The sequence below is a fragment of the Uranotaenia lowii genome, chromosome 3, assembly GCF_029784155.1.
Source record: "Uranotaenia lowii strain MFRU-FL chromosome 3, ASM2978415v1, whole genome shotgun sequence".
Taxonomy (NCBI): Eukaryota; Metazoa; Arthropoda; class Insecta; order Diptera; family Culicidae; genus Uranotaenia; species Uranotaenia lowii.
The window spans coordinates 290,887,682-290,901,048 of record NC_073693.1 but is presented as its reverse complement, the minus strand read 5'-3'; the positions used below and the strand labels follow the sequence as shown (position 1 = coordinate 290,901,048).

At 34.3% G+C, this 13,367-nt stretch overlaps 1 long non-coding RNA gene across 1 annotated transcript; it reads left to right on the top strand.

Moving 5' to 3' along the window:
* Positions 1-1,302: 1,302 nt before the first annotated feature.
* Positions 1,303-2,422, top strand: LOC129751164 (uncharacterized). Its single transcript, XR_008738628.1, has 4 exons — positions 1,303-1,621; positions 1,752-1,880; positions 2,051-2,224; positions 2,301-2,422. It is a non-coding gene; the product is annotated as an uncharacterized LOC129751164 (long non-coding RNA).
* Positions 2,423-13,367: the final 10,945 nt, after the last annotated feature.

Sequence of the window (13,367 nt, the reverse complement as noted above, 5' to 3'; positions counted from 1 at the left end):
GCCACCACACTAGACACCCATAGGCCAGAATTGGTCTAACTATTGTGGAGTAAATCCAGTGAATATGTTTGGGTTTGAGTCCCCAGTTTTTTTCCGATTGCACGTCGGCATTGTCCGAAGGCCATGCATGCTTTTTTGATTCTGAATTCGATGTGATCAGACCAGTTTAATTTGGAGTCAAGAATGACACCCAAATATTTAACTTGATTAGACACGGTGATTTCGGAACCATAAAACAGCAGAGGGCGCACCCCGCGGGTGTTACGTTTTTTAGTAAATAAAACAATATTAGTTTTTAGAGGATTAACTGAAAGTTCTACATGAGAACACCATCGTTCAACAGAGCGCAGAGCTTGTTGCATTATATCAAATAATGTGCTTATGCACAAACCTCTTACCAGCAGAAGATAATCATCTGCGAATCCATAGGTTGGTATTCCACGGTCATTGAGTTTTCTCAACAAGCCGTCTGCAACTAGGTTCCACAAAAGAGGTGATAGTACACCTCCCTGTGGGCAACCACGTGTGCTAACTTTTGTAGTTGAAGCCTGTCTTAAAGACGAATGAAGATTCCTGTTACTTAGCATTGCGCTTATCCAGTTAGTTATAACACTAGGCACTCCATGAAGTAGTGCCGCATCCATTATTGATGTAAACGAGACATTATCAAATGCTCCTTCTATGTCTAGAAATGCTCCTAGACATGATTCTTTCTGTGAAAAACTATTTTCAATATTATGTACTACGTTGTGCAGAAGAGTTAATGTTGATTTTCCTGTTTGGTATGCATGTTGTGTCGAATTAAGCGGATGTTGGACAAGGCATTCTTGCCTGATATGATGATCAATTAAACGTTCAAGTGCTTTTAATAGAAATGAACTTAGACTAATAGGACGAAAGCTTTTGGCTTCGTCGTATGATGATCGTCCCCCTTTAGGGATGAATTTCACGGCTATCTGCCGCCAAAGTTTAGGAATATAAGGAGTTATGTTTAAGTCATTAGCTGAATGTTGCCAGTTTCATGTTTTAAATGTGTAATTGTTCCATGTATGCGCGGGAAAAAGTGTAATGAAGAGTTACACAGAAAAAATTTTTGACTATTACGTGTCATTGAAAACTGCAACCTTTATAATAAATTAACCTGTAATTAACAAAACCTGTAATTTTAAATTGATTTCCTTTAAAAAAACGATGATTCATTTATTATTACAGCAAATGTCCTGTAACAAAAAGGAGCATGACATTTGCCGTAATTTTACAGGTTGAAAAAAAATTATGTGTCGTCAAATTACAGGTCGTCAAACAATTTTCAGGAATTTGAATTTTCAAGTGCACCTGGCATCCCAGTTCGGCCCAAAGAGAAATGTCAAAAGGTGCGCGCGGACGGGTTTTGTTTTGTTTCGGTTCTTTGTTTTTTCACCGAAGCACTACGGCTGGTGCTCGTTGGAAGGAAATTCCGACAATCGACGTCTCAAGTACCTAAGTGCGGATTCGGAGAACAACAATGTTGATACTTCCGTGACCCAGCAGCAGCGGCAAAACGGTGCGCTGCGTATCAAAATTTGCATCATGCAAGCATTCGTGATTTGCAACGGGGACGATGTGGAGGAAATTATTGACGGTAAGTTCCGACAAGTTTAGCTAATATTTACCCGGTACCTTAGCAGGACATCGGTGCCGGTAGTGAAAAATGTATGCGATCGGCAAAACAAAACTGATAACGAAACTGCTAAATTGCTTTCTCGTTCCAGTTTTTTGAACCGGTGGAGATCACCAAGCGCATAGATGCGTTCTTCCTGCTGATCAGGTTCCTGTACTAGCCCTGACGGTTGTCAAACGAAAGAAGCAACATACCATATCCAAACTGAATGCGGGGATTGGTAAGTTATTTTACTTAAAGTGACGAAAGAATAAATTAATATTTTTTCCGGCCTTATGTTCAAAGATTAAAAACATAAGTTTGTTTTTGTAACTAATAGGTTTCGTTCAAAATTACAAGTTAGTAAAACGTTAGTTACAAATTTTAATTTTTTTTTAAAATCTATTTTAGCTTCACGAGCTGACTCCCTGTTTCCAGCGCCGGACAACTACTGGATATTTCGAGACTTCTGAGTCTTCAAAATGTTTTATTTTCTCCTTGAAGAACTCGGACGGTTATGGAACGCCACTCATTCCTTGACTCAGGGGGACAACACCAGATAATAGCCATAGTACAGTTGACAAGGTATAATTAGAAAAGCAGTTAAAATTACTTTTCATGAGTGTTATTTTGACTCTTTTCCCTTTCTCCTTATACTTAGGACACTGGAAACATCTTCCAAGGATTTTGTAAGCATCATTTAGTAGATTCAAAAAGCCAACCCATGACTTTCATCCGTGTAGTGCAGAAGCAATTGTTCAAATTATTTTTATTTCTATATGCATCTGAAAAATTGCAATTGATTTGAAAATTTTTTCTTTATTGTACATTAACCAAAATGCATGTCTTGATTGTGAAATATTGTAACAACATTAAAATGTAATGTTTTTCTGTTAAATAAAATTGTTCGAGCATATTTTTGTTACCTTAATGTTCTCCGAAAAATTATTTTAATTATTTAAAAAAAATCAACGAGTGGAATCTACGCAATTCAATGAACAAAAATTTTACAGTTCTGTAATATTAAACCAGCCAGTAAAAAAGTTGTACACTGAAATTTAAATTTCACGTAATTTTTTTTCGACCTGTAAAATCACGGTAAATGTCCTGCTCCTTTTTGTTACAGGACATTTGCGTAATTTTACAGGAAATAATTTTTGCTGTGTATATTACAATAAACGGTCTTTTCAGCTATTCAGCTTCCAGCGGCCTCTTAATTCAGCTTCCAAAAAATCGCAAAATGAGCAAAAAAAATTTCTCTCTATCTCAACTAAACCGTTGGCTTCGGTTCATATCACCTGCTCTTGATTATTTACTGTGTTCTGTACCGGTGCCGCCATGATGCCACGCGCCGGATTTCAAATTCGACTAATTGCTCAATTGCTTCTTTCCTACATTTCCTACATATATCGCATCAGAATGGTCACTAGTACGAATATACTTATTGAAAAAAACTTGCCAGGCTTGGGGATCGAACCCCGACCTTCGTGGTGAGAATCGAACACGCTACCACGAGACCACGCCTAGATGTTGTTTTAACTGAAACTAAAACTCGAAGAGGTGATTTGATTTTGAAAGCACATCAATGCACTTTTTGTGACTTATAAAATCCCGTTTGAGCACTTTTGTGCCCTTTATGTGACTTAAGTCTCGTATAACGTACGTATAGATCACTTTTGCAGCTTTCAAGTTCGTTAATGAGCACATATAGTTCACTAATGGGAATTGGGCGAAACAAGTCACATACAGCGTACATATTAATCACTTTTGCAACTTTCAAGTTCATTAATGAGTACATAAAGTTCACTAAAGGGAATTGGTCAGTTGATTCTCTTTGTCAGCCAATATGTAACTTTCAATGCCTTCATTCAAGTAAATATGTGACTTTTGGTTGCTTGGGTCCGATCACTCGCCATCAGAACGCACTTGTCTCAAATGGATGGAGGAATCTGCTGCTCTTCGCATAAGTGTTGAGCAGAATATTCCGATCACAAAAGCCCGCCAGCGAATCAAAACCACCAACAACACGCAAAGCTACGCTAAAGTCACCCGATCTGGAAACGCTCAACAAACAATTTACCAAACTCCACAAACTAACCAGCAGCAGAAAACACAAGACAGTACATCACACCAACAACAACAAAAACGCAATCACCTATCTTCAGCCTGTGGACAACCAGCCATCCATCTGACCGTCGCTTCACCACCCCGGAAAAAGACATCTCCTCAACGTTCCCCTCCAGACTCCTTGATTGGAGCAGGAGTAGGAAATAGTGCGCCTGAGAGAACATCCTCTGCCGCTCTTTGGCAACCTGAAACCGCAAATAACCCCAACCTTCCCAAAACCCTTCCTTCATCCTCAAACCCCTTCCAACCCCCTAGCAATAAGGTAAATACTAAAAAGACCCTCGGCTCATAAATGCTTTATTATTAAGTAAATTGGCCTAATAAACATTTATTTTTAAAATTAAAAAAAAAATCCACAATATGGGTGTTAGATGAAAGGGCTAAACGAATAAAAGTCGAATTTCGTTGTCCGTCGCCAATCTTGAATTCCAAGATGACGGCTACCACTCAAGTTAACTGTAAATGACTGAAAATCGCATAAAACCCTTACAATGTGCATATTAGTTGAAAAAGAACAACGAGTTGAAGTCGAATTTCGCTACCAGACGCCATCTTAAAATCCCAGATGGGGCTTTCGCTGAACTTCAAAATGTTGAAAATGACTTAAAATCAAACAAAACCCCAACAATATAGATATTGGGTGACAGGGCTAAACAAGTAGAAGTCGAATTTCGCTATCCGACGCCATCATGAAATGCAAGAAGGTGGTTTCCGCTGAACATTGAAATGCTGTTAATCACTGAAAAGTTTCAAGCGATTTTAAGTGATTAACAGCATTTCAAAGTTAAGCGGAAGCCGCCTTCTTGGATATCAAGATGGCGTCAGATAGCGAAATTCGACTTCAACTCGATCTCTTTGAACTAATACCCATATTGTGGTGATATTTTGCGATTATCATTCATTTACAGTATTCTCTATTTCAACGGTAGCCACTATCTTGGATTTAAAAATGGCGCACACAGGGGAAAACTATGTAAAAAGGTGATCGAAATTGTTTACGCCTAAACGGAGCGTTTTAGACCTATAGTGTCTTCAGGACATTTTACCTACATTCAAAGCGCTTTAAAATGAGCTTTTGATAAAAATGATTCAATCACCTATCCGTGAGTAAGAATATTATTTTTTGTTATTTTCATTATGCAGCAATCATGTCATTGGCAAGTTTTAAAATTATAAAAAAGTAGCAATTATGTTGGAGATGTCAATATAGTAAAAGCTTACACAAACAAGTTAGAAGGGTTCTAAATAAACAATATGTTTTTATACAAAATTTTCAGTTTTTTAATTATATCTTTTTAGGCCGAACTTTTTCTAGCAAAGTATGGTTGAAAGAGTTTTGAGAAATTAAAAATCGAACAGTTTTGTAGAACACTCTTGATAAAATTATTCAGACCGAAGTAATATATATTGAAAAAACAAATAAAAATAGCTGTTTTCGAACACCTGCATCTTTCTAGTTGAGGTTAGTTCGGTTCATTTTTTGATTGCATTAAAATCAGGCAGATTTCATCAGTCTAAAAACATGGAGCTTAGATGGTCAAATTGTTAATTATGTAGCTTTTAAATTGATTTATCTTAACTATTTTCAAAAAACTGACAATCAGCAACCGTTTCAACCAAATAAAACTTCAGCCATATCCTTCTCTTGCTTGTGTATGTAGTTTTTTAAGCCTAAATGGACGAACCTCACAATTTTTCTTGTCGCTTAGAATAAAATATATTTGACGAGTTTGTTTTTCGTTTGGCTAATTTTAAATGCAAAAAACTGTCCTCTAAATTCCTTGAAAATTGCTAACCTTAATCATTTACAAAACTACAAAGTTAACAGTTTAACCTTGTAAACTCCATGTTTTTAAAACGTTGAAATCTGCCTGATTCTAAGGCAACCAAAAAATGAATCAAACTCATCCGAACTAAATAGATACAGGTTTTCCAATCTATCTCGTTTCAGTCTGTATATTTTTATTAACTGTGTTACCCAAAACTATTCCATTTTGAGTGACTTAAAACTCTTTCAAATAAACTTTGCTTGAATAAGCTCGGTCTGAAAGGATATTGTTGAAAAACTAAAAATTTAGATTTTTATTTTTATTTTGAACCCTTCTAACTTTTTAGGGTTAGCTTCTACGCTCTTGACGTCTTCAAAAAAAATTGCTTCATTTTTCACAATCTAAAAACTTGCTAAAGACTGCTGACCAAGGCCGTGCGAACGGGGGGGGTTTTAGGGGTTAAACCCCCCCCATGAAGATTTTTTTCCAAGTAAAATTTCCACCGTAGTAACGGATGATTACTAGATTTTAAAATGTATTTGAAAATAAGTGTTAACAAGGAAGTCAGAAAATTTTTTTCGCCTCCGGCGGAATTTCGGCATAAATCATCCTTGGCTTGAGGCATTTCGATCTACGACACTATTTGCCGTTCATGAATTGAAACTAACTTTGATTGTAGATTTAAATTTTCAGTTCAATCAACCTTTTGTATTGAAACTCAAAACTTGATATGAACAAACCCTACCTTGTCTTTTGAATGGGTTTTTATTAAGAAGTGTAACTAAATAAGAACAGAGTTTGAAACGAACCATTTTTTTTATTTAAAAAAAACTTTTATGTCATTACAAATGTTATGTTGATTTAAAATATTCTTAAAAAACCAATTTCAGACTCAATTTTATTTCGTGGTTTTTGTTCTTCTAAATGATTAACAAAAAGGGTTTAAATAATTGACATAAAGCCACAAAATTCACATTTTTCTGAGGTGCAATGTATTTAAACAATTATTTAAACTAATTTGAATGCCCCGAATCTAAATATGCAATTATTTCTATCAGCTTTTGTTATTGAAATGACTTTGGAAAATAAGTAAAAATCATTAGACAAATTTTTATACTTTTTTTTACAAGAACTCAAATCACAAACATATTATTTAAAAATAAAAGGTTTATATGAATTATAAACTTTAAACAGAATCAAGTTTTTTTTACACTTTCTGCTGTAAAGTCAAAGATACTTGTAATGTTATGTTTTAATTTTTTTAAATGATAAATTTGACTTATTAGATCATGCATCATTATCATCAACATATTTTTCCTTAATTGGATGAAGTATAATAAACTAAATCAGAATCAGATTTTTAGAATTTTTAGAAATATTTTTAACAAATTTGTCTTTGTGTTAAATTCTGAATTTTCGTTTTCTTGAAACATAAGCCTTTAACTCCAAATTTTAAATAAGAAAACATAGTTTCTACCTTCTCTTCTTTGTAGGAGCCAATATTTCAATCGATAGTGACAAAATACTCAGAGCTTGTAATTTAAAGCCTGAAAACCTGGGATTGAAAATTTAAAAACTTTTTATTAATATTTTTTATATGAAATCTTTTTTTTGGATCGATCATAATTTTTAAATTAATCTAAAAAGTTTAAAAAATTGTTCGAAGTAGCTACCTTAAAACTATTAAAAAAAATACGCAGTGTTACCTGACTTTGGTTTGTGCTTTCAATATGAATAACAAAACTTTGAACTCCTTATTTTGAATTTTTTATCAGTTTTTATTCATCATTCATGTTATGACCCATTTCCCAACATATCATTTTCAGATTGATTGAACATGAAGTTATTATTCAAGCTTCAAAAATTAACTTTTTAAGCCGTTTATTTTGATAACTGAAGGATTTTACGTTATAAAAGGTTTTGTCTGTGGCTTCTATAATTGGTACTTTTAACTTAAATCTAAATATATTCATCTTTTTATCAAATTGAATTGAACCATCAAACATTGAATAAATTTTGTTTAAAATTCATTTCTTCTTCAGTTAATAGTAATTTATATTTCAAATCGCGATTTAATATTTTTTGTTCAAATTAAAAAAATATACAGCGGATTTTTTTTTATTACATTTTCAGATGAAGAGGAGGAAAAGAATTTTAAGTTAAGATGAATAAAATTTAACAACTACTATCATTTTCCTAACAACTAATAATGGTAAACTTTGCACCAGATTGGACATTTATTTAGGAATTCAGATTTGTTTTTAACTCTGTATTTTGAAAATGTTTATTTTACATTTTCTAAGACATTCTTTTGAAACAAATTTCTTTCTTACTTTCATGACTTATCGAAAATTTGAAACTTTCATTGTAATATGTTTCGAATTTTTTTTTCATCAGGCCTTTTTTAGTTTGTGTGTTAATCATGAGATCATGAGTGAGAAACGGTGTAAGAAATCCCTTTCCTTTTTTTATTGTTTATTTTTGGTATTGTTATTATTTTTGTCTTAATTTGAATTTTGAAAACCCCCCCCATGGACGGGTCCTTCGCACGGGCCTGCTGCTGACCCAAAATGAAAATTACAAAAAGTATTATTTCTATCTCACTTCTAGGTGATTAGTTTCAACTTACTTCATTGATTAACGACCTGACGAAATTCCGACCAAAACATTGGTTCATTGTAGACATTAAAACAAATATCTCGGAAAAGGCAGAAACACAATACAGCGTCGGTCGTCTCTAAGATGTCTCTTGACGCTGAATTGTGATGCAAAAATCGTCGGGTGCTTCGCGTCCGCGTTTTAGTACTTATCGACAGCGTTGACCGCTGACGTGACGCGACGACCGACGCTGTATTGTGTTTCTGCCTAAACGCGTATATATTTTTGAGTTTAGTATTGATAAAAAATTCTTTAGAGTTTAAAAGGAATTAGCTTATGGTACTTTTACTACGATATTTTAATGTATTTGTGAGATATCGAAAAAGTTATGCGGAAAGATTAAAAAAATCAAATCTATTTCTTTTTTTTTTTTTAAAGTAGTTTTTGGAAAATCGCTGTTATTTCTTCAGATTTACAAATTCTATCAATTTCTTTTTACCTGAATCAATCACAAACACCTTCCTGCACCCAATTGAAAAGGTTTGCAAAAAATTTGCAAAATCGTATTGAAATGAATTATTTAAGAATTTCAAAAAAATATTTTTCAACTTCGAGGGGCCATAACTTTTATAATACCTACTCAAAATAACGACTTCCAACCTGTCCAGTTGCGTTATTAAATTAAAATGTTATTATTTTACTGAATCAATAATTGCTATTCTCATTTTAAAAAGGTCATGCACTAAAGGGTTAATATACCCTTTTTCTTTTACGAACAATCTTTTTCGTTTTACATTTTCGTCTCGAGTAGGTATCAATCTAATGATTTGTTGCTCGATTGGTAAAAATAACTGAAAAAAAAATTATTTAAAGATCATCAACCGTAAAACGGAGTAAGATTGATCCATTCAATTTGCAATTTTGCATCCATTCAATTCCCTAGTCCCTCGCCCTATTCTTCTTTATTTTTTTCCTTCAAACTTAACCATTTGATAGAGTTGCTAGCCTTTTGTCCTAGACTTGCTTACTCTTGGAAAATGAATCAAAAATTTACCTCAGAATGCAACAAAAACTACACCAAAACTATACATTTAGTGAGGAAAAAAGTTAAACCCTCACATAAATCGTTTTTCAATGTTTTGATTTCATCAGGAAGATTTTGAAATTACATATTTTACTTACATTTTAATCTTTCAAAAACAAACCAAGTTTTTTTTTCCAATTTGAAACTCAACTTATAGGTTTTTAAACATAGAAAAAAAATTGATATATTTTAACTTTAGATTTAGTTATTGATAATTATGCGGAAAAATGTCATGTTGATTAAAGTTACCACGGTGATCAATGTTTACGATTTTACTAAAAGAAAACTTAATCGGTTCCCGTTTACATGGTTTCAAAAATAAATATTCGGAATTTTGGTTGGTTTTATGTATAAAAAATCGGGAATTTCGTGAGACCATGCGAGAAAAATTCGGGAAAATGAGAGATATCCAATAATGTTTTTGGAAGTCGCCATCTTGGATTTCAAGATGGCGTCTGAGAGCGAAATTGGTTTCCTCTCGTTCATTTCTTTCAACTCATACCCATATTGTGGAAGTTTCATGCGATTTTCAGTGATAAACATCATTTTAAAGTTCTGTGGAAGCCACCATCTTGGAATTTAAGATAGCGTCCAATAGCAAAATTTGACTTCTTTTGGTTTAGCCCTTTACCCAATACCCATATTTTGGGGGTTTAATGCGATTTTTAAGTCATTTACAACATTTTAAAGTTAAGCGAAAGCCATCATCTTGGATTTCAAGATTGGAATCAGACAACGAAATTCGACTTCAACTCATGGTTTATTCCACGGGTCATTCACAACCAATCCCTTTTCATTCAAAAAGTCTGTCCTCATTTACTGTACTAATGATGACCAACTCAAAAATGAGGAACTCATCCTAAGCCTGTAATTTGTAGGCTTGCGAGAAAAACGTCAAATTTTTTGCTTTTTATATGGCTCTCATAAAACCATTATAAATTAAATTAACCATTTTTCTGACCATAATAAAGCTGTTGAGCATTTAAATGACTAACGCCGTGTTCATTGCAAACAAATTACGGCACAAAATTACGCCATATTGATGGATTCACAATGTCAAGTAGGTAATTGAAAATAATTTTTCAGGCCTATTTTCCATCAATTCCATCATAATTGACCATTAGATTTGACGAGACACATATATTTTGAGATACTATTTCACTCACATTATGATATGGTTAAAACATTGGGTTTTTGGCAATTAATTTTCCCACATCGTATCTCAATAATGCAATCATCATTCAACAACCATCATGGTTGACGAAAAAAAAAACTCGGGGAACTCACAGAATCGAAAAAAGAAACGATTGCTAACATGTTTTATAAAAGCTTTTTTAAAGCTTTGGTGACCAAAGCATAACGGTTTTATCTAAGTTTAAAAAAAATGGTCATGATTTCTAGTTAGGGCCAAATAGCCAGATTTTAGCTTTATTAGAGCTCTGGTGATGTATAGAATGCGCTTTAGTATTTAGGCAAGTTCTGCATCCTTTATTGAATGAATAATGTATAGATTTCAAAGCAGTTTTAATTTTTATAATTTCAACATTTTGCTCAAAACTGGTTAATTAAAAAAAATTTCGTAAGATTCAAAAGAATACATTTTCCACGCAAATTCTATTTTTCCGTCGACTGAATCACAGCGAAATTGAGTTCACGGATGAATCCAGCTTTACTTTAGCCCCATTTGGAATCAAATTCGTTTCCAACAGTATGATGTAACCAACTAGTCCAGTATGCATCGTATCTACTGATTGTGCAATTCCAGGCAAGAGCTTTGGTTTTGCGAAAACCCTAACTCCAAGCCGCCACGCCGCCGGGGAAATTGCATCTGGTTTCCCGATTCCGATTTTCCACCAGGTTTGAGAACAGTTCAACCGTTCGCTAACGGGATTAAATACCCCGGAAAGATTTAAACTAGGCGAAAGGTCCTGTTTCCTGGAATTTGACCTAATTCCTAACGCCTGCGAAACTAAGCTGGGTGGTTAATTTTTAATCAGTCTCAACACTAAGAACACATAACACTTCAAGTAAAGATTAAAGCAGAATAGAATTACCAATTTATACACAATGTCTGGTTTACATATTTTATTTCCCATTCACAAACAGATATTACAATCGAACAATTCTCTGTGTAGAGGAACATCAAAGAACCGGTGCTGAAATTGAATGTTCGAATTCGAGCGCAGCCCATATTACATGGTTGTTGCCGTTCCAGAATTCGACTGAATAAACGGTTCCGAAAAAGCATTCGTTTATGCAAATGTCTTTGATCCCATCCAGATCCACCTAGAACCTTCCTTTTTCTCACTCCAAAGAAATCCAAAAACCAGGAGACTCTTTTCCGAAGAGTTTTTGCAAACATCTGTACGTGTGATTGACTTTTCCTTTGTCAGCAACAGCAGCAACGAGATGGAAAATATTCGCTGTGTTTTTCCAATAGCAGCATCCCAGTTTATTGAAACTTTTTGAAGATTACGGTTTTCTGTGAAGAAAGGATTGGGTTTATGGAGTCATTTTCAATTCTACGGAATGCTCTCGGGAAAATGCAGTTCTTTTGATTTTTCGGTCCATTCGTGGATGAACGGGAAATTTCATTAAATATTTTCAAAATCCAAATGTTTAACAAAATTTTTAAAATAGGAAAGAATAACTTTCAAGCTGATGCACCTCAACATTGTGCTTAAGTTTTAATTCAGTTTACCCACAATGACGCGGTGTAGAATAAGTTTCCGATTTTGGCATGGCTTACGAAACCCGAAAACCTATCTGCATTACATCAGCTAAAAATATCACCTTTCCAAAATAACGAACCTAACCTTTCCACCTCCCAGAACTTCCACAGATTTTGGCTAAACTTTCATCGCTCCGCCCGAGAAAATGCACCTGCTGCTAATACGTTTCTCCATTCACAAAGTTGGACCGCGGCGCATCTTCCTGGCAACTTTCCAAGCAGAGCGTTATGCAAATGACTACCTTTAGCAGGGGGAAAAGCTCCGGGAAATCTAAACCATAATAAGTTGCGGTAGGTACAACCGTGAAAATGTTCAACATTTCTCACTTGTGCCCTGCCTTCCCGGGAATTGGATCTTTTCCCCCGCTTTCCGGCCTTTCGTGTGAGTGAGGTTTCATTTGCATAGAAAATGCAAATGAAACCGTCCTCGTGGTTGTCTTAGGACTGAAAGTTGACATTCCGGTTGCTGCCGTCACGATTCTGACATTCAAGTTGGAGGCAGAAAAAAAATTTCGGCAGTGTATCCGACTTAATGTTCTGCGTGCTTTTTCTCCGGTGAAATTGAATGTAATCGGAACATGTAGACTGCCAATAATTACCATGTAAAGATTTAATTAACGTGAAATCAAACATTCAAAATTCATTCAACTAATAAATGAGTGATATACTAAAGAGTTAAGTTCTACTGGCTCAGGTTTTGTTTACACGACACTTGAGTTTGTGTAAGTTGTTTGTTACCAATACATTATTCAAAACACTCTATACTGAACCAAACAACAGGAACAGTAACTTACGATAGGTATGAATCCTCCGGAAGCCAAAGATGCAACATGCATTGAACATTGTATCAACATGAAAAGTGACACTCTTGAAACTTGTCCAAAAATTCAAACTCTTATGAATGATTAGACAGAATCACAAAAAAAACCTCAAAATTTCGCTGTTCCTTCTGAAGTCATCTAAGGAAGTCATCTGGGTACATTCCTGTTAATTTGCTTCTGAATTGAATACATAATTCAATACCTAATAAAACACTCAAGTTTAGGTTAATTATTCGATGGCAGAATGAATCTACTCGAATCAGAAAAGAAGTGGTTCACGCCACGACTTCCTTTTTACCCTGCCCAATGCGAAATTCTGACCACAGAACCAGTTGAAGCACATTTAACATTTCTTCTTCGGTTGTTAATAGCCCCTTCTAAATTATTAGTCCGAAAAATGTTGAGTTATTGAAATCGGTGCAGTAAATATCCTAAACTATCAACCAATGTGTCCAATATTCCCTCATGAAAACCGATCAGGATACGATTCAAGCAAGAAAATTCCTAATTTTAGAAAATTAAGACTAACCCTTCGTTTCATAAAGTTACAAATATGCAACAATTAATTAAAACTGTTCTAAACTTCACATTTAGCTAA